Consider the following 21709-nt stretch of genomic DNA (forward strand, 5'->3'; position numbering starts at 1 on the left):
TTGGGGTTGAGGGAAGATAGATTATTTTTTTTTTTTATCTTCACCAAGAGCTGGAAGTGCATGTTTCTGCCTGTGCTGTAATTTGTGATCCACCCAGCAGTGCAGGAATTCAGACGGTACAGAAACTCTATGTGCACGTATAGCAGCATATTAAGGCAAGATGCCAACTTCTTACCAAAGAGGTTTGCTTCCGATGAGCATTGGCAAGCTGTACTAAATAGGAGCTTTCAAAAACACATCTTTTCCAACCTAAGACTGGGTTCCTGCACTCAGCTTTCAATGATGATCTAGTCCTATTATCGTTACTTCTCAACTCAGCTGATGCTATAGTTAATGCACAAAAATGTAGCACTGATTTTCTTCGTGACTATTTTGCATTACAATTTACAAGCAAAAATGAAAGTGTAATTGTAACTGTGGTCTCTGGAGATAGAAATCCCTTAAAAGCAGTAGAATTAGGTCTTGCTGCTACCTGCAGATCAAACTACTGCAGCATCAGCCATTTCTATTCCCGTAAGTCATTCAGCAGCCATTTCAGTTGGCAGTCTGATTTTTGATGGTTAGCCTGGAAGAGGACAGGAACTGCGAAGGTCCACTTTTGTCCTTCATGTTTGAGTTCAAGAGAGGCAGAAGGTCTGAAAATGTGTATCAAGAAATGCAGGGCTGGGCTCTGCCATCCCAAGTGCTCTTGTGTGTATCTCACAAGCTATTTGACTTGTAGAGCCTTTGTGTGTGGTATGTAACATAAACCATTTATACAAGGTCCAGTGAAGTAATTAGTGCTAAATAAAGTGAATATATTTGGTTGTTCTGATCTGTGTGACCATGCTTGCTATTTGGACTTTTGGTAAAAAAAATTATATATATAAAAGCAGTATGATGCTAACTTTCAGTATGGACAGTTTTACATGCTGATTGCTGAAATCTTCCTTCTTGCAAGCCCAAAAGCTAATGGGTTTTCCAGATAGTTGTAACCTGTTCATGGGTTCGGGATTTCTTGTGAAGATGTAATGGGATTTTGTGGTATTTTAAGCTGCCACAAGCTTTCTCCTGTGTACGAGACCTCTAAGGAATAAATATGTCTGTGTATCTTTTTTTTTTTTCTCCTTTTTCTTTGCTCTTTTTGCATTTCTGGGCGAAGTTAGAATACGTTCAGGGCTGCTGTGTTGAGCTAATGTTAGAAAAGCATCTTGGAGCCCAGTTTAAGGACACAAACCACCTCGTGTGTATGCATCCGACCTAAGGAGGTGGGATCCTGTTCTTTGCTTGGTCCTTGCCTGCTTTGTGCTGCTCTGCCTGGTCTTGCTTCACAGGCTGTGTTGTCTGGGTGGGGGAAGGATGGTCCTTTGAGTGTTTTCCCATATGTCAGGGATTAGGAATGATTAATGCAATGACAGTGATGAACGTTTGGACTTCTCGGTGCTTCTCTAAGGTTTTTGATTGCTGCCAGGCGGTTGTCTCCATTGTTGTCTTCTCACCTGGGTGTCCGCAGGCAGACTCCCACGTCCATGCTCAGTGCCTGGGTCTGACCTCTCAGAAACACCGAGCACATCCAGCAGTGATAGTGAGCTAGAAAACATGGTGATGCTGAGCCCCCACCCTCCCCACAAACCTCGGGCCATTTGCCTGTGTGACAATTGCTTTGGAAGCTGAACTTAAGGAACCCGTTGCTGTGTGTTGGGCTGACAGTCACCACTTCCCATCAGCAGTTAGGTCCTAACGTGATTGCCTGTTTAGGAGCTTTGAATTCCTTGAATGAGAGTCATTTTAACAGTGCAAAGTATTAAGACTGAGGCTATGTCTCTGATTTTAATATGAAAGTCCTGTTATTCTGCAGAAATGCCATAATGAATTAAAATATTCCCTATGGAGAAGTGTATTACTTACTTATTACAATATCAGACTGGAATAAAAAGCAACTGGGCTGGCATTCATTTCCTGGTATAGGGACACTATTAAAGTACTGTAGAGCAAGAATAGCTTTGCACCACAGTTCTTGAATTCAAAATTTGCCGTCCTAAGGTGCCACACATGATGGATTGTCATAGACTCTTGGTCCCGCCTTGACATTTCATTCCTATCTGATGTTGTCTTATGTTCTGTTCTGAATCTGCCAAACAACTGACCCTAGAATTTAATGCCACCCCTTCTTCTCTTTCCTTTTCCTGAACAGCATCTTTTGCAGCTGAGGCTCTGAAATACTGGAGGACACTGCATCTTCCTCAGGGACACGGACAAGGGGGAGCTGGAGCCTCTGGGGAGCTCAGAAAGGACTTGTGGTCGGTGGTTGCCTGAGGAACTTACCTTCACACCAATGTTGCTCTGAAACAAGTTGTGTCCAACATTCAGGTTTGGTAAGGTATGTCATTTCCCCCCTGCTCTTCTCTTTTTTGCTCTTTTCTGAATATCTACATATGGGGAAAATCAAAAAATTAGCAGCCTTTGTGTTTATTGCTGTATACATGCCATGCTCATACTGCCTCCATAAATAACCTTTGCTCTCCCTGAATTTGGAGACTGTTCATCAAGTGTGAAGTGTTTTTAAAGTTTAGGGCTTGAGGGTGTTTGTGTTTATATCAAGTGCTTTATTGAACAAAATCCTCGCTGATGGTTGTGTTTTGCTGTCGGTGATATATGCTTGGTGATAGGCATCCACGTTTTGAAAGCCCCACTTGTTGTGTTTCACTAATGGTTGCAGTTCAGAGGGTCAGAGATGAAAAAAATAAATGATGCTGAAGTAGCCAATTTATAATACGGCCCTGTGCTTTCATTTGTCTTTGTATATTCTCATTGTTTGCCAAGGATGGAAATAATACCGATTTCTTGTGTAATTGTATGTGCCCCCTTTTGTGTTGTGTAGCACTTAGAATTCTTGTATGTGTGGAGGATCTCATATCCACACAAACATTGCTTGGTTGTGCTGTAACTGCAGCAAGGGACTATGCAACATATCTTTTAACAAGAAATTAACCTCCAGGACTTGAGGAATATATTGTGGACAAAGCTTGTGCTATAGAAGCATTAGGGTAATATAGCCTCTGATTCTACTGCTTCTTTTATCTAGGTGAAAGCATGTAAATCTTCCTTGCAGTGAGCGTGTGTGTTTTGCTGGGTACGTAGAGTTGCCCCAGGGCGTGCAAGGATCTGCACCTGAGCGGTTGGTCGCTGAAGTGACCGTGGTGCTGACTCTGCCTTGGGCAAGACGGTGGTGAGATGAGCTCCCCATGTCCTTCCTGCTTGAGTCGGTCTGACTCTCAATCTGAGGTTCACGTCTCAGGCTGCAGCATGAGTATTACTCCAGTGCAGAGATTGTGCAGGACTTTGCAGAACCTCATGGTTTCAGAGGACAAAGAGCATTTTCCGTGCAATTGGTTTATGCAAAACTATTATTTAGGCATTAAACTCTAGGCTGGACTTTGGTTATATTTTGCATTTTAGTTTGTGACCATCAGATCTAAAAATTTGCTTCTTATTTAAGGAAAGCTCACATATTTATGGAAACTTGATCTTTAAGAAGAACATTGCAGATTGAGAAGCTTGTACTAAAGTGTGAAGAGTTGGCAACACTGCTGTTGTTCATTCAAGTACCCGAGATCCTTTTTTATCCTTTCTTTTCATCTTGTGGGCTGATGCAAACTTACCAGAACAATTGACTGCCATCAACTTTATCTGTTCCCATGACACCCTTGCAAGACAGAAGTGGTACTTATCCCCATTTTACAGGTGGTGACTAAGGAACAGAGTCACTTCTAGGTCACTTTTAAGCAGTAAACATCTGTCTCTGATTTGCATACAATCACAAGTGCAAAAGTTGCATCTGATAACCACAGCTGGAGGCACGAAGATAGCCTTGGCCGAGCAGCTGAGTCTATAGGGCAAAGAACGAGATTTGGATGTGGATCTGTTCGAGGTCACTGCTCTGATCTAAGCCAGTTTCTTCCATGTGTCCTGCTCTCACAAGTAGAGGGGTTTTTAATTAAATGTTTAGCGTAACACCAAATGACATCAGGACCCACGTTTGCTCCATATCTCTGCTGGAAATGGCAACATATGTCCCAATAAGTTAGCTGAACTCATTCCTTTCTGCAGCAGAATGTTGTTTGCTTGCGTGAGACAAGCAGGTTCCCTTTTTGCAGCGTGTACGCAATTGTGGTGATGGTAATCTTATTCTGTAAGGAATTATTTTAAATGGATGTGTAGATAACATGCAGACTAATATTTTTTTCTTAAATTGCTCATTTTTTAGATTAGTAGAATCCAGTTAGTAAAATGCTCTGTTCTGCTGAAAAAGCACTTTTAATAAATATGTAAGAGAAAAATTTTAAGTATCCATTAAACATACTTAATAAATTTACCTTGCAAGTAGAATTGGAAAAAACCCTGTTCATTTAACGTGTTTTATGGATCTCGTAGCAATTAATTGTCTTCATTACATGGACATAAAACCTCAATGTAATTCACCTTTTTCAGATTAATTGCTTTGGATCTCTTCCCTTTGCTTTGTTTAGGCTGTAATATTATTTCTCTTCTTTAAAAGTTGAATCTCAACATCACATTTTTTACATTCCGAATGTTCTGTAAATCAGTTCAAGTTAACAAAATCTCTTTGCATTACAGGACAGTGCAGGGGTAGTGTTGCAGCTGTGATGGTCTGATACAGGTCAAGCAGCTTGAATATTCAAGTCCTCCTTGATCTATCGCAAAGCAGTGGGCAGATGTCCTTTTCTCACTCCCTATATTATGTGGTCTGATAAAAAGTTATTATTTCTCTCTTCAAATCTGTCTTGCTTATGTAATTTCATTTATGAAATCAGAAACAAACACTGATTTTATGCACCTCTAGGTTTGGATACGCAACTTTCCAATGCCTTGATGAGGGGTGCAGGTCTACTGGCTGTGGGTGACAATGTGTCAGTAAAATTGTCCTCCTACTTTATCGAAGGAGAAATTTGATTAGAGTGTCACAGGACATCTGCTTGAATTCCCCAAGTTAAATTCAAAGCTTTATTTTTAATAAAGTCTTTATTCTTCTTGACTGAATTTTCTGCACCAAATAGGAAAACAGGACAGCATGTAGGATTGCTTTTTACATATGTTTTTATCAGTGAGCATGCTGAGCTTGTTTGTATGAGTAATATTTATGCAAATATTTTCTAGTGTTTCTCTGAACTATTTTGCCAGGGTGAGGAAATAAAATGGCTATTATGTTTGCATGTTTTGTTGCAAGATCAGCAGACTGGCTGTTAACGTATCAATTCCATTGATGACACCACTTCTGCAACCCTATTCACTCAACTTCTCCTGACAGGGCTTTTATTGAATCCATCAACCTGACACATATCAAAGCAGAATTTCTGATAACAAATATCTTGGAGTAAAATGAATTAAAAAAATAGCAGCAGCAGAACTGAGTTGAATTTCTGAAAGAAGATAAGAAACTCCCAAACTAACATGAGATTCTTAAGATATCAATCACAGAACAGTAATATAATAGTCCTTTACCTGTACTCTTGAAGTACTGAGAAGTCAGTGGGACTTGCATGAGAGAGCATGACGAAGTAGTGGTTTATTTTCTTCTGGAGACATTCCTCCTGTGAGCACCACCAACCTCCTTGTAATTACTTTGCATTCTGGTCTTTGAGAAATTTGGGGACTGAGTGGTGGAAAATGCTAACCAAGATCTGAATGGAGTAAAGCTGCTTTCTCTCAGAAGATGAAGCAGTTTGGAGCCCCTTGTCCTCAGCAGAGCTGCCGCTTGGCAGCCCATGGGCCATGTCTTGGGCAGAGTCTAACTGGGATGGAAAAGGGCGTGTGTTTCTTTGGGCTGCAGATGTTTTGAAATTATCTGTCTCAAAACCTTCTTCTGAGAACATGTTTCCATAACTGCTTTGCAGCCTTGTCCTATCTGTCTTGCTCTGCCCATCTTGTTTTTCTAGCCCCTTCATTTTTGCATCTCTTAGATGATAAGGCAGGCTTCAGGCAGGGCTGCCTTTGCATTGTGCTGCTCTCACTGTACCCAGGCTCGCTTACCTCTTATTTTTGGCTAGCTAAATTTTGGCTAGCTAATATTAGCTAATAATAATCGTGCTTTTTGCTCAGTGGCATGTCTGCACTTTGGATAAGTATCCACTGGCAGTTTGCAGCTTAGCAGAGAGGAAGAGGAGGGTGGCCAACAGTTGATGTGGAAAATTAATTGTGAACTACCATCCTTCTGCCACATGGTTAAGGCACTTCTGCTTTCCAAGCTTTACATCCAACCTTGCAGAAAAAAGGAGAATACTGCATTTCCTTCCTCAAATAGTGGGAATGTAGCCAGAACAAAGCTTAGTAGGGAATGTCACATGTGGGACTGATCAATTCAGGATGCTCTAGAGCCTTTACTGCTCTGCCTGCAGCTGTGACACCATCCAGATAGTAATTTTTGCCTTTTGCTGGACAAATGTTAGCTTAATTGTGCATCTGAGTTGATAAAGGCCTCTGTGTGTGATGGGAAGTCACCCATGTCCCATACTCAGTCAGGGTGCAACATTTTGTGTTTCTTTATAGCGGTGACTTGGTAATGTTCAGGCTCAGATAAGCTACAGCTTGTTATATTTTCATCCTTCAGGATGACATATTTATTTCATAATGATCCACAAAAACTGGCCTGTGATGTAAGGGGGGAGAGTTTGACAGGCACCCTGTAGCCCTGTGAATGTAATTACCTAAAGGAGCAGTTCTGTCCCTGAACAACCTCTGTCTTGAGGATCACAGAAATAATTGCTGGAAGCCCCGGCACCGCATGTACTTCAGGAGTTGTTCTGGTCTTGTAATTGTGTGCTGGATCCTGATAGCTTGAGTTGAGCACTGCAGAACCAGCATAGCACAATTTAAGTGCCAAAGATGCCCTTCCTTAGAAAGTTCTGTAGAACGCATGAAAAAGCCTGAAAGAGTGTGGATTTTGGAAAGCCCTGGCAACTTTTGTAAATGACTATTTGGGGCTTAGCTAAAGAAATGAGCACTTGTTGTATCTTTCCTCAATGAAGCCTTTGCTTGGTCTAAAGGGTATTGAAGTGTGCAATGGAAACAGCCTTGCAAAGCCACAACAGTAACGGGTGTGAAGTGTTATGGAGATACTTTGCTGTACTAAGTGTCTCTTTAGAACAGAAAAATCCTTTAGGCTGTTCAAGTTTTCAGTTAAGGTACCAGAAGTCTCCACTTTGCACATTTTTATCATGAAAAATGCTCACAGCTCCTGACTGATGGTGGACGGAGGGGTGATGCTCTAAGAAATGTTTGGATTTTGTAAAGGGCCAGATTGCTGCCTGGTGCAAGTCACTGACTCAAGTCATGATGGTGTGGCTTCCAGTTTCCTCTTCCAGAGCTCTACCTCCTGATCAACACAAACCTCTTTGTAGCTGTCATGCTGAGGTTTTGCAGCCAGGAGCCTGTATTTGGAATCAAAAACCTGTTGTACAAGTTCTTTCGATGTGCTGCAACTAATTATGAATATGTTTAATGAGGGGAAGCTGAAACATACTGAAAACATTTGGAAATAAGAGAGAATGTGTGCAGCCAAGCGTTAGCTGTGAATGGAGAGTTCTTGTTGGCATCATTTAATGGGAGCTTTCCAGCTCGTAGTTTCTGGAGTGAATATATAGAAAATAGCAAAAACTAGAAAGGCAGGGTAGCTGGAGGTGAATGGGAGGAGAAATGGCTGCCTTCCGCCTCTGGGAGGAGAGGGACAGTGAAGTGAGCAGCGTTTCTGTTGATGGGCTAACACCCCTGGCAGTCTCTGCCTCCCAGTTACTGGGAGGGGGCCAGCAGAGACCCTGCTGGCACTGGCACCCTCTAAGCAAGGTGGTGTCTTACTCCTTCACCACAGCAAACACCGTCTGTAGTTTTCTCCTGACTAGTCAGTTGATAACAGGGAGATTTTAATTTTTTTTTTCTTTACTGGGCAGGGTAAGTAGCTCCATTTATATCTCACCAGACAAGCTTGGTGCCTTTTGACATTAGTGGCCATATGCCTTTCCCCCACTGCAGGAACTGTCCCCTGATCTTTTTGGAGATTCCCCTCTTCTTCCCAATGCTGTTGTGCTTTTCAGTCTTGATGTTATGTGAGAAGGAACTCTTTAGTTTGCATTGGATGTTGTATTTCTTGAGAAGGTGGACCAATTGTGTGGTTATTGCTGAGAATAAGGAAGCCCCTTAGCCTCTGCGTTAGGGTTTGTGTTGGTGTGTGACCTCACATGGTCGTACTGTACCACCATCCCCTCTTCCATGAAAGCCATGTGCTCCCGTTGGCTATACTGGAGCTGATCGGGGAGGGTGGCCAGGGTGGTAGAAGAACATTTAGCTATACACGCACTGCAGCTTGCTTGGATCAATGTCTCCCTCCTTTTAGGACCACTGAAAGTTCCCCCTGCAATGTTCTTAAAAGAAAAGGTGGTGAAACAACAACAAAACAAGTCTTTCTCATTAGGAAGGCTTGTAGGCACCTCTCCTTGGCTCAGGAGCATGGGAAAGGGGGGTGGGCAGCCCTGCACTCTGCTCGCTTTCTGTCTGGGAAGAACTTCTAGTTGTTAATGATTAATTCAAACATTTCTTGTCATGAGTACAGTGTGCACAGAGTGATAAATCTGTGGTGGGTTAGAGGTTGAGGTTGCTCAGTGCTGACAATTAGTTTGAGCCACAGGCTTTGCTTTCATTGGCATTTTCACAGCATTAACCCAGACCTTGTCAATTAAAATCCAGACACATTTTGATGAGGGACATCTTCTTCTAATGATAATTGTAATAATACCACTTTTATTCATTTAAAACCTGTCAGGCAGGCCATGTTTCCTGGAAAATAACTGCCCAAGTTTCACATTGCCTAAATAACTAGGAAGTATCTTTCATTTTTTTTGAGCTGACATTTCATCAAAAATAACTAAAAGCAAACGAGGCCATAGCTGTTCATCTTTGAACACTTACCAGCTTCAATCAAGGTAATTTGGCTTTATCTCCTAAAATAAGCAGGTTTATTAGCCTTCACTTTGGAGGCTAATAAACATTTGATAATTGCCTAAAGCTGATGATGGGGATTTATACTATTTATTATTGGCTTTTCTAACTGTTTGACAGCATAGCTCCAGAGCATGTCCGAGGCAGCGATCCATTTATGCAGCTCACCTGTTCATTAGATGGAGTGGGAAGCCTGGGTGTAAGGGTTGATTAAGGAACTTGTCTGAGTTGCACAAGAAGTCTGCAGCAGAATAAAAACCAGAAATCCTGTGTTTCTTCTAGTACATTAACTGCAGTGGGTTTTTATGTGTTTATGTGTCTGTAAATATTATATTTAGAATCTCTGTCAGGCCATAAAAATAAGTATTTAATAGTTGGAATGGGAGTGATGTATCAGATATCAACTGAACACCCATTGTGGTTTTATTTTAGCATGGCATGAAAAATAACAAAGTGAAAATCATGTTTAGTTTTGCATGGAAAAATACTTTTTATTTCTCTGAGAGGTGGTTCACAAGTGAAATCCTTTGCAAACAGCTAGGGTAGGGAAGCAAAAAGCTGTATCAAGTGAGACTATATCTAGATCTTGCAATATGTTCGGTATGTGCTTGTCCATATGGGTAGAAAGTGCTGCACTTTTTATTTAGACGTTCCCTGGTTTCTCTGCTAAGAAGTGGATCACTGACCTTTAGCCAGATCACATGTATTTATTTCCTTTATTTGTCATCTCATTCCTTCCAAACCTAGGCTCTTCAAATAGTCAGCACCTCATGTTTTTAAAAACTTCATCAGTTTTATTAACATGCTGCTTCTCTGGTCCTTCTCTGAAAGGTGTAGAAGAAGGAACTCTGATTAATTAAAAAGCACCTCTCAGTGATGCCATAATACAAATAACAATAAGCCTGCCTTATTTCTATAGCAACTGGAATAATGCCACCAGTTGTTAATAGTTCAAAATTCAGGGCATAGCATGGACTCTGAGTAGGAAATCCAGGCACAAAATATTGTATTGAAAAAAGATTGAGGAATAATAACTGAGAAGTAAATGGACTTGTGCTGCTGTGACTGTATTCTGGAAATTAATAGTTGTGCTTTTAGTAAATACAAATACTAATCCACCTCCGCTCTGGTAGGGCTCTTTTTTTCCCTTTCCAGTATGAACTGGCAAGCCTGTAATCTGCATTCTGGTGCGTATAGAGATTGCACTGACAACAGCATGGCTTGAAGGCTGTAAATATTATCACATATTTTTCCAGTGAGCCTTTAGCAACTGAACTGTGTGTTTATGTCTCTCATTACTCTCTTTTTTTTAAGAGTGCATTTATAAGCATTAGAGGTGATCAATAAAACCTGACCTGCCTTTGCAAGTTAAATAGGTCTGATTTGAAACTACCAGGCTTAAAGAGATTCAGATTTGCTAACAATGATTTAAGAGCAAGCGAGGTCCATTTACATGTTATTTCTTTTCCACTTTTAAGGTTTGAATTGCATTGGAAAATCTGTCACATTGCATGTTTGAGCATGGAAGTTGCAGCTAACGCTTTATGGAGCATGCCTTTATGTAGCAGCTGCCTTCTTACCGTGCAATTCACTATATCTTACTGAAAAAGTAATACAATTAATAGGTATAGGATACATCTGACTATGCAGAGTGAAGTCTCCATGAACTTTCACTCTAAACAGTATTTTCTATCAGTCGCTTTTGGTCTTTGGGAGATGTCCAAGGGGTCAAAAAAGGAATGTCCAATTTTTTAAAAAGACACAAAATAATCATAAAAAACTCAAAGACTTTTGAGAAGAACTGAAGCCTAGCTAAAAAGATATATGTTTGTGATGTTCTTGGCACAAAGATGGAAGGGCAGCGCTCCCCCGCAGCGCAGATCTGGCTGGGCACGAGGAAGGGATGGATTGATGCTGTACAAGTCTTTTATTTTCCCATCTCATGACTTTTAGGCATTTAATTTAAGAACTTGAAAGCCATGTGGAATGGTCATGTGTCATGGCAGACAAGTTTGGTGATACAAATTACTTTATTGGCTTAAAATTAGTCTGAAAGGTATAGCAATATGGAGGTCATTGAGGCAAATGCACTGAAACGAAACCTTCCAGCAAGAATGTTGTATCCTGCAGATGTTATCTCTGTTACGGCAAACTGTTTTAAGGATGTTTTAAAAATTTTTTGCGGGGCTTGTTTGTCATAGCCATCCAGCTATCTGTTGGACTAGTTTTTATTACTGTTGTATGTAACGCGGTGTCTCCAGAGGCTGCAGCTGAGATTGGACATAATATATGCATTTACTGCAAGTGTGTCTCAGTTTCACAAGATATCTATGTGCCAGCCACTCCTGTCCTCTGCACGGTCCAGATTTAGAGCAAGAGGTATGTGGACTAAGGCAATATTGCTCAAATATTGATGGATGCCTCTATTGTTTTACGTGGGTTTTGTGTGTGTTAATTTTGACTGTAGACTTGTGTGCGTGCATGCTCACACTCTGTTGCAGTAGTTATTAATAAACATTCTTAACGAGCCATTTTGTTCGTAAATGGTTTTATCCCTGTGACCAGTTTGAGCCCTACGATGCTTGGTGCTGGAGAGCAAGGTCGTATGTGACAGTCCTTGGCCCAAAGAGTTTTCCTCTTAAAAAACAAAGTATAGTGGGTGAACGAGACACGATTGCCAGCAAGCGCAGAGGCGACAGATGGAGCACAGCGGCGAAGATGAAGGATGCGCAGAGCTCCGTGTGTTGCGGGGCATCGATGATCAAAACTCCTCTTTGTTGTGGTGCCTGTACGAGGCTCACGGCAATCAGGGATTTGGTTTGCCGAGACTAACTCCTGCCTTGTTAACTACTACTTCTTGATTATTTCTGTCTATATCCATCTGCTGCCTCTTTTCTGTTAGAGCTGCAAATTCCTTAGGGTTCAGACAGCTTTTTATTTCTGTGTTTGTGCAGTACTAAATTCAGTGGAGTCCTGGCCCAGGGTTAACTCTGGTAGCTGTTAGCAGTGGCATTTACACATGAAAATAAGACATTGGGAAAACAATTATTTTCACGTTCTGATTATCTTTATTTGCATTCCAACATCCGCTGAATCTTTGAAACTGAAAAATTATTTAAATAAACGATACATGATTAAAATGATTATTATAATGTTCTCTACCACAAATAGTTCCATGCAGGAAATGCAGATTTTTTTTATGTGATTCTTTATATATACATCCGTATTTGTCTGGCAAATAGATTTTATCCTACAGCCTGCTGGCTGTTGTTTTCCTAGGTTCTTATTCATATTTAATATAGCTCTCCCATGTATTTGCATACATAAATACACACTTGTTTTTAACACCTGTTGGCATCCTTTAATTATATATTGACCCTGAGGCTGTTGGCTTTGAGGTCTGTGCAGCCACAGATAGCTGTACGTTATGTATTGTTCTACTTTCCCAAGACCTGAGCCCGCTTTGCGCTGACCTGCCAGCTGAAGTTTACCCTTCTGGCACAACGCCACAGCTAAGTGCCTTTCAGCGAGTTCTCGGCTATAATCCTGAGCTGATTTCTGGGATGCAATTCACTGCTACGGTTATCATATCAAAAGGGGAGTGATTTACATTTCCTGCACGTCTCGGTGTTGTGAGCCTCGGAGGATGCTGCAGAGAGAAAGTTAGCACAATTTGATAAAATAACGAAAATGAGCCTATTTGCAGTGTTGCATCTTATGCTGCAGAGGAATTTGATGCAGACACAAAGTTGGCACTAAGTACAAATTTACACTGTGCACAGAGATTAATTTTGGGGCTTTTTGTTGGCTCGGGGGAAAAAACAGGAAGATTGTCCTTAAAGGCTAAATGTGTGGAGAGCTGTATGCTCGCCTTTGTATGCCTTTCCTCTTTATCTTGGTTTCTTATTGTGTTGCCCCTTAACATCTCTCTTCTAAATATTAATCCAGACTTGGGTCTGCATAACACATTATCTTTGTTTTTATCTGACCCCCTTAGCCCTCTGTACTTCCCTCTCTGAAAAGGCATTGAGCAGTCGCGCCAGCATCATTTGTACAAAGTGAAACACTTTACGTTGAGATATTTTAAGCACGTTCATACTGGAAATGCCATAGGAATGGCAGGGCTGCAGCGTTTGCTGCTGATTCGCATTCAGCTGCCCGTATTTGTATGCAGAAGCTGACTCGGCGGCAGCCTTGCATTCATTTCCTGTGTATCAATTACTGATCAGTAATACGCAAGCCAAATTAAGGAACTGCAGGGAGGCTGTAGTGCTGAGTGTGGCCGTGCCTCCCCTGTCCGAAGGGGCAAAGTGCTGGGACATGAGTTGAAGGGTCCCTTTTCAGAGTTTGCATGGGTGAGGCTGCACGTGTTTGAGTTTGGAGAGGCAGAGGCTTTATCTGGTGTAGGGGACTGAACTGGTACTCTTCCTTGTCTCTGAGCCAGGTTCCTGCAGTCTGGTCTAACTTTGGCTTTATTTCCCATTTCTTATGAGCATCTTTCTTGGACATATTCACTGTGGTGCAATGAGGGGTTGTGTAAAAGGGGCACTCAATGAAAATATAGTGGGCAAAGCGCGCTCAAATTTATTGCACCTTATCTTTCTCATTTGAGGTTTTGATGTTGTGTACTTTCAGCTGCAAATGTAAAAATATGTGCCAATATTGAAAGCCTGCCAGGACTGGCAACAGATCCTCTGCAGCGTTTGTAGTCCCAGGTTAGGGGGGTTTTAGGCATTAGTGAGTAGAGGTCAGCAAAATTCACCTTCAGGCTCTTCTGGACAGAGTATTCCTCCCATCCCACTTGTCTTTTCTTCCCTGCATCTCAGCAAAGAAATATCTTTGTTCATGTCTACATTTTACCCAGCTTTAAAAGATCTGAAGCTTTGCTTAGTTCTCCCTTAACTTCACGAAACCCCGCAAAAGCAGACCATAGAGGTTGATCGCACCAGGAAAATACCACCGGGCCACCTCAATTAGTCTCTGTGCCTCACCTCCTCTTCCTCCTAACTTGGACCACTGCTTCTTGTCATCATGGATTTAATCTTTTTCTTTTCTGTTTTTTTCCCCCTTTTCCTTTACTGTCTATGAAGATTTGTGCTGCCCAATGCTATCACCTCACCACGCTGTTTGAATCTTAGTGTAAGTGCCCTGGGAAGAGATTACACTCACCCTTCAAACTGATATGTCTCACTTAATGTGCGATGTCCAAAGAGATCGTTTCTAATTCTGGATCCTGGAAATTAAAACCAGCGTGCACATGTTGCTTTATCCAGATGCAATGTAAACTTTAGTGGAAGTAAAACCACAGCGTGAGTACTTGGCTGGCATACAACTCGTCAGGGCACTTTTTTGCATAACTCATCCCTAATAGAGAGGGATGCTCTGCATCTTTCTTTCTCTTCTTCTTTTTCTTTTTTTCCCCCCTCTATTCTATTTTTTTAAGAACTGATTTCCTTAGGGAGTTGTTAATGTTCAGGGTTTTTTTGCCTGACATTTTGGACAATGATGTGACAACACAAGTGCATCTATTACTCTTCTGCTGGGAGCTGACTAAAGCAAAGGACTTGATGGATAATGGCCACATTTTCCAGCAGCGCCTGATGTACGTGTGAGAAGAATGACTGAGTGACCTGCATATAAAACCAAACTATGTCGGGCATGAAGTCTGAGCACAGAAGCAGGAGAGAAGACTGAGAACAAGTAGCCTTTCATCATGAATTCCTTATTTTGCTCTCCTTCTCTCTGTTGCTGGAAATCTGGTGCTTTCTGCGTTGCAGCGATGCATGTTGTGGTGCAGGAATCTATAATCTCCTCCATGGGAAGGGAAGGCAAAGGGTAGCAGACTTGTATGGCACGGGGAGCTTTGAGAAAAGGAGGTTGCACAGTTGAAAACAGAGCATCGCTTCACCTTTGGCTGCTAAAGAAAGTTGATTCTTCTTTGCCTGGAGTAGTCAATTTACACCTGTGCAAATTGAATGTAAAACAGCACTGGCTGGAGCTTGCATTTGGTGCTGCTGTGGGTGCCTACAGCCTTCAGGGAGGAGAAGAGCGAGCTGGAAGCTGCCGGGGCTCTGGACCTGGGAGTCGGATGGCTGTTTGAGCATCGTGTCCTACCAGGGCTCCTTGCCCTGGCAGGTGAGACATGCTGGCTGGATGCTGTGCATTTGGTGCTTTGCTGGGTGCTGTACACCTTTTGCTGAAGCTAATACCGCTCTGTTTTATATTCCACAGCGTAGACATGCTAAAGTTCATTTTGAACTCATGCATTCAGGAGGGTGTGGGGAGGAAGAGGGGTTACAGTGGGGAAGGGATGGGATGCTCTTCCCTCCCTGTCCTCCAGCACATCACTTAAGCATGATCCTCCTGGCCACTAACTCATGTCTCCTTCCATTTTCTCTCTCTGCAAGACCACTATGAGAAATTATCAAGGATTCAAATAGCTTTTATGGAACTGGAGAAGGAAAAGTCTAAGAGTGCTTTTACTAAAAGTGTAAGAAGGAGGGTAAGACCAGCTGCATTTTGCACCTGGAGCACCAGGGCACGGGGTGGATGGCAGTTCTGCCCTCAGCTGCACCATTTTCATGAGCAGCACGTGAACTGCTCTGGAATATAGTGAAAATACATATTTATTTTTTTTAATGACCTATTATTAGACAGGATTTTAGGCTCGGGGAGTAACTTAGAGGTGAGATTTCTGTGCTGTAGTGAAGTCTATTTCATTCTTGATGTTTCAACATCCTGAGCTAAAGTCTTTGCATCAGGAGAAGAAGGTGCTCCAAGCAGACCTTGAGTGTTCAGGTTCCACAGAGGCCACACTCATAAATGTTTGTGAACAAATGGGAAATTGCAGTGTGCCAACAGAATAAAATACCAGAATGGAAAAACAGAGCCCAGGCTGAGTACCTGTTTCTGGAACATATTTTCTATGAATAATTCAGCTGGCTTCTCTGTGCTTTGGATTTTCCATCTTTCCGGGGCGCTCCCTCACCGTTACCTGGGATTTTGGGAAGATTAGTAATTTGCCAGCTGTGAGGTAGTCAGGGGCCACACCAGAGACACCAAAGAACATCCCTACATCAGGCATGGATGTACCAGAGAAATCAAAGTCCCCTCTGTAGCACTGCGGGCTGTCATACTTGTTCTTCAGTTTGTATAAGGCAGCAGCGTCTGCAAAACTTCCTTTCCTCTACCTACTATAGATTATAACTATAATAATGTTTACTTCAAGTGAAATAGGGTGCTGTAGCTGTGATTGGCATCTGCAAATCTGCAAGTAATTCCTTGCATGGTTTCAAACAAATGACAACAACAAAAAAAGCACAAAAATATTCTGCAAAGAAATTATGATATCCCATGTGCCTTATTATAGAACATTTTGCCGAGAAACTTGTGGCTGTAACGAGGAGGTTGATATACTTCCCCACTGTCACAGCATTAAAACCTAAATTGCCCCCGGGTTTCTTGATTATCTCCAACACAGCTGTCACGTTGCCCCTTTGAAAATATGAACTGACATCACATGCACAAACTTCAAAAGGTCTTTCTTCTGGAAACAGGCAGAATTATTATCAAGCAGTCTCTGGTGTGTTTACCAAACTTGTTGGAATATCGTGCTGAATTGGGCCCCTGCTGCTTCTATATCACAAGATAAGGGATTATTCAGGTTTCCCGTCACACTTGTGCATTACCACGCTAGGTCTCCTGCCAATATTTTGTACTTGCTGCCTATGTGTGTAAGAGTATTATTTAATAGTTGCGGCTGGGATGAGGGCTGTGCGTTCCCAGGATGTAATCCTCTCTCTTGCTGCAGGAAAGGTGTCCTCAGAGCCCTCGCTGCCTCCTGTTGTGTTCCCGGTAAAATGGGAGCGGTGACACTGTCCTTTTCATATTGCATATGCTTAGCGCTTTGTCCTGGAACAATGCATTGCCACTGTTGAAAATGGGCCCATTTTCCAAGACAAAGAAAAAAGTAATATAAGAATAGTGAAAATAGCTCATTTTCTGAGCTTCTAACAAGTACAAATTCTCTTCCTAAATAACTGAATATAGTTTTCCCTTTAATTGGAGATATTTCCAACCTATCTTGTTCCTTAGAGTAGCCCCTGATTAATAAAGAGGATTTTCAAAACAGTAATCGCCCAGCTCCCTGTGGCTTTTGGTAGGAGTTTAGCAGCTGATTTCCTGTTGTGGCTTTACTATTAATCTCCCATTGACCTAATCTCCCAAGCAGATACACGTGCTACACATGCAGAGCCCCCTGGTTCTAGTGCGGTGGCCACGTGAGCTCCTGTGTAGCCCTAGCCATGGCACCAGCTCGGTTTTATGACTTGAGGAACCATGCTGGGCTGAGCAGGAGCGTTATGCTTGACATCTTGTAGCAGTTCGGGGGAGAAAATGGGTTGATTTTAGGTTCCAGCTGTTGTTCTGTGCTCCTGCAATGGTTAAAAGGAGATTTTACAATGGTCAAAATGAACATGAAAGAGAATCAATGCTTCAAAACTTTGGGGAAACTTTAAAAGGCCATGTATTTAGTCAAATGCTTTCTGGACTCTCTTGCTACTTAGCATGTAGGAGGTATGGCTGTCAGGAGTGAGTGCACGGCAGGGTTAGGGTTAGTGTTGTTGCAGGACTTTGACCTCATAGTCTGGTCTGGGGCTGGTGGACGTGAGGAGGTGGACAGAAAGATGGAGGATGCTTTCTCACCAGGACCTGTACTCTGCTGGACACAGCCCGAGCACGGCTCTCTTACTCTGGTTCACAGGGAGATTACAGATGGCAAAGGTTTGGAGAGATTGGTTTAGTTTGAAAACAAGTCCTTCCGTCTCCCCCAAATTCTTTATTTTTGAAAGGGGAAAAGCAATCAGCAAGCTAAAAACAGCATAGCGATGACAGAGAAGTGATGCCTAGCCTGTTCCAGAAGGCTTCGTTGTGCATAGCACTAAGTGGTTTTGTTTGTGCAAATGAATTACTAAAAAAAGAAAAAAGCTTATAGCCTTTTGGAAGCCACGCTGAGACTGAAACAGCCCAAGAGGGAAAGAAGAAAATACCCCCAAATGACTGAAATGGTGCGCAGTATCGCCCCGGGGGGAATCGTCCCCTGCGGTGATCAGTGCAGAGCCACGAGCTCCGCGCAGGAGAGGAGTTTGCTTGAAGGTCAGAGCTGGGATGAGAGGGCACATGGTCTTCAACCAACTAGTCCACCTACCCTGCAGTTGGAAGGTGGAAGTAAATTTTTTTTGATTTTTTTCTGAAGATGGAGAATTAGACACTGCTGGAATGACCTAAGAACCCCCGGCATGTGTCATGCAGGTGCGTGTGCAGGGGGAGAGGGCGGGCACCGCTGCGAGCGTCAAATGCAGCAGGGCAACAGCTGGCAGATGTGCGTTAGCATGGTGATAATCCTGTAAGTGGAAATGCTTGCAAGTGAGAAAAGATGAAAGTGTGTATGTGCTTGTAGGATCCTTGTTATCATGTTATCTTGCATCTTTAGGGACAAAATAGCCACTCATGCATGCAGAGTAAACAGACGCACGGTATGTATAAATAATGTGTGGAAGAGGAGCTTCTGAATGCAATTTCCATCTTTATTTAAAAACCTGCTACTTAGGCAAATTTATTATAATTCCAGTGACACTAACTAATCCATCAGTAATTAGGATGGGAAATGGGAATATATTGCATGGAAATGTTCTTGATATTTCTCCAGTCCAATTGCACGGCAGTCTTCTCAAAAAATAAGCTGTCATTTGCCCAGAGTTTTTTGGAAAGCTCTAATTTAGCTGATTAAAAAAAAAAAAAATCAAGAAACTTCCCCTGGAGAACTCCATGTTGGGTCAAGAACACTAAGTTTAGAATAATATAATTAGTAGAGCTTTCGCTGCTTTTACTGTATCTTGTCATAGTGTTGCTGATTATGTAAATAGTTACAATAATTCCAACTCTTCTCAGCATCAGTGGCATCCTGTGAGCTCAGCCCTTCTCCAGGTTCAATGAAGCCACGTGGCTGCTATTTACTGTAGATGCTTTTGCTGCTCCTTCAGCGAGCTCTTCTCTACCAAGGCATAGCCACACTCTTCCTGGATTGAAAAGAGAGGCTATTTATCAGATGGTTTTCAAGAGTCTAAATTGCAGATGAACTTCTGTGTGCTTGTGTAGCTTTGGTAAATGAAACGTGCTGGAGAAATGTACTGTTTTGAGAGAAGAAAAAATATTTGAATATGTTTCTACCTTTTCTAACAAGTGCTGACAACACACTTACCATTGCTTAGGTATTTAAAAATGATACTTAAGCAGTAACCCCACTTATTTCTCATCAAAGTAGCCCTTTTGGCCTTATGCTGTTGAGCATCTTAGAACAACTTTAGGGAAATACTTTCAATTGCACTTCTGAAAACACTGAGGAGCTGCAGCTTTGGGGTCAAGTCTCCTCTGGCATCCAGCACTGGGTGCGCCCCACGTAGCCCAGAATACCTGCCTTTAAGTATATACAATTTGCCAAAATAGCAGTGGAGGAGTGCTAGGAGAAGCAGGGAGTTCAGGGAGTGATAGCACGACCACGTGAGATGAGGAGTGGAGTTCCCGATGCTAGGAGCATTAAACCTTGTCTCTTCTGATCTGCCAGCCCTGTAGCTGTGACTCCTAATTATTTATCTACTCCTAAACATGCCGTAGGGCTCAGCTCCTCTGTCCAGGAAAACATGCTTTGTAATGCCAGGTTCGGTATTTTGTGCAGAACCTGGTAATCAAGTGAGTTTATTCCCTGGCTTTGCTCTCTGTGGGGAGTAGATTAAGATCACCAGACATTTCACTAGCAGCCCAAAACAGGTTTCAATATCTGTTTTGGAGGAGTAAGGCAAATACAATTCCCAGCTTACATCATGTGCGCCTATTGAAGCAGGTCATTGTCAATGAAAAATTCTCTCACTAACCTTTAAAAATGGTTTTTCTGTAATTCTAGTTCTGCTGAAGGGTAGAGCGCTATACAGTAATTGAATCAGTGGTGCATGCAGACTGAAATTTTGTAGGATGAAATTATGGGGCTATAAAGGATTGTCTCTGTTTTCCTCTTTCTGTTCCCTCTCTGGTATCTTCTTTCTCTTTGCTTTTCCTTCTTCTCTTATTTAATGGTGTCGGAATTGGTACCTGAAAAGGTTGAGTGGTTCGGTGAGAAAAGCTGAAATTGTGATTAAGGAAAACCCAGATTTTTGATCTGTTTTGAGCTCTTTACTTCCTAGTGCCCTGGTCATCTCTGCTGGATAAATTAGGATGAAGCAAGCATCTTGCTGAAAAAAAAGAAACAAAGAATAATTTTAAATCCTCAGTGGAGTAGGGCACCTAGTACAGGCACTGTCAGGGAGCCCCTTAAATGTAGGGGTTTGACCCTCTAATTCCACTGTCATGGGCGGAGAAGGAGTGTCGGGATGCTGGGGGCTGCTCAAATCCCTGGGACGATGGTGCTGAGCCAAAAGGGCTTCTTTTTCAGCAGGCCAGAAGTACAGCACGTTCCAACTGCAGCACACCTTCACTGGGGTGTAAAGAGAAACGGTGAGTCTGCCGGCACATCGGTCAGACACGAGCGTGTGGCTGTGCTTGCCACGCACGCTGCAGACCCACGTACCCTCATGGGCCAGGGAGCCGTGGGTCACGGTGTCTGCAGCAAGGACAAATTCCCCTGTTGGAAAAGCAGGACTGGGAACATGCAGAGCTGCTGCTTCCTCCTCAGATTTCAAAACCATATGTATTTTTGCCTGCTGTAACGTAGAGGTTGTTCAGTCTCTCGTTTTAGGGATGTGTTCCTTCCTTTTAAGATGCCTGATTACAACACATCTCTCAGCAGCCAATATTGCTTGACAGTTTTAGCTTTAATTTGGAGAAGTTTGTTGGAGCATCCAAGTTGGGCCAGTAGCAGATGTTGTCTCAGTCGGGTTTCCCTTACCACAGACTATGGGAATGTCTCCTGCATCTTTTCTGCTTTAAAATGAATTATTTTAAATGAGCTATTCCCCTTGCTAGGATATCAGGAAATGTGCTATTGAACACAGCTGCTGTTTCTTTTTTATTTTGATGGTTCTTTCCTTTTTATTTTGGCTGCTCTCTCATGGCTTTCCAAAGTCACAAGCCAAAAGCTCACCTTAGCAATACTATACTAGACCTAGGCTGACTAGTTTCCAGGCAGCCCAGAATTAAATCCCCATTTTTTTAGCAACCAATAAAAACAACAGGAACTACTTTCCAAATGCCACATCAGTTGTGGATGTCGGAACAAGAAATTGAGTTTCATCAGGGTTTGTCTGGGTGAAACAGGAGCCACATCTTGGACAACGTGGTGCTTCAAACAGAGCACAGCCCGGTGAGAAAGCCCCCAGGAGATTGTTTTTGGCAGAGCTGTGGCCAGAGAGCTTAGAATTGAGAGCAAAGCAACAAGTTTCTGTTTAATTTTTTTTTCCATTTTTCGAAAAAAAAAAGAAAAGTATGCTATACTTTGTATTTGGGGAGGGGACTACACCAAAAAAATATAATGCTGTGATCAAATTCCTGTAGTACAGGAAATCACCCCGAAAAGCCCTTTCACTAGTCACATGAAAGATGATGGAAAACAATAGCAGGTGTTTGTTCCCTACTGATACTCACCGAACTGCAACTCTCCTGACGCTTTGGCTTCTCAAAACTTTCACTTTGCACCTCTCTGAAATCTTTCATCTCCACGCTCTGAGAGATGTCC

General features: G+C 42.3%; 1 protein-coding gene across 6 annotated transcripts in view; it reads left to right on the forward strand.

Annotated features, from left to right (window-relative positions):
• Positions 1-21709, forward strand: part of SGCD (sarcoglycan delta) — a 342386-nt gene that overhangs the window by 131129 nt on the left and 189548 nt on the right. For all 6 annotated transcript variants that reach the window (XM_054841867.1, XM_054841870.1, XM_054841873.1 and 3 more), the window contains exon 2: positions 2174-2359. The gene's annotated coding sequence lies outside the window, so the exon portion shown is untranslated. The remainder of the gene's footprint in view (positions 1-2173; positions 2360-21709) is intronic.

This window comes from Grus americana, chromosome 14 (assembly GCF_028858705.1).
Source record: "Grus americana isolate bGruAme1 chromosome 14, bGruAme1.mat, whole genome shotgun sequence".
Classification (NCBI taxonomy): Eukaryota; Metazoa; Chordata; class Aves; order Gruiformes; family Gruidae; genus Grus; species Grus americana.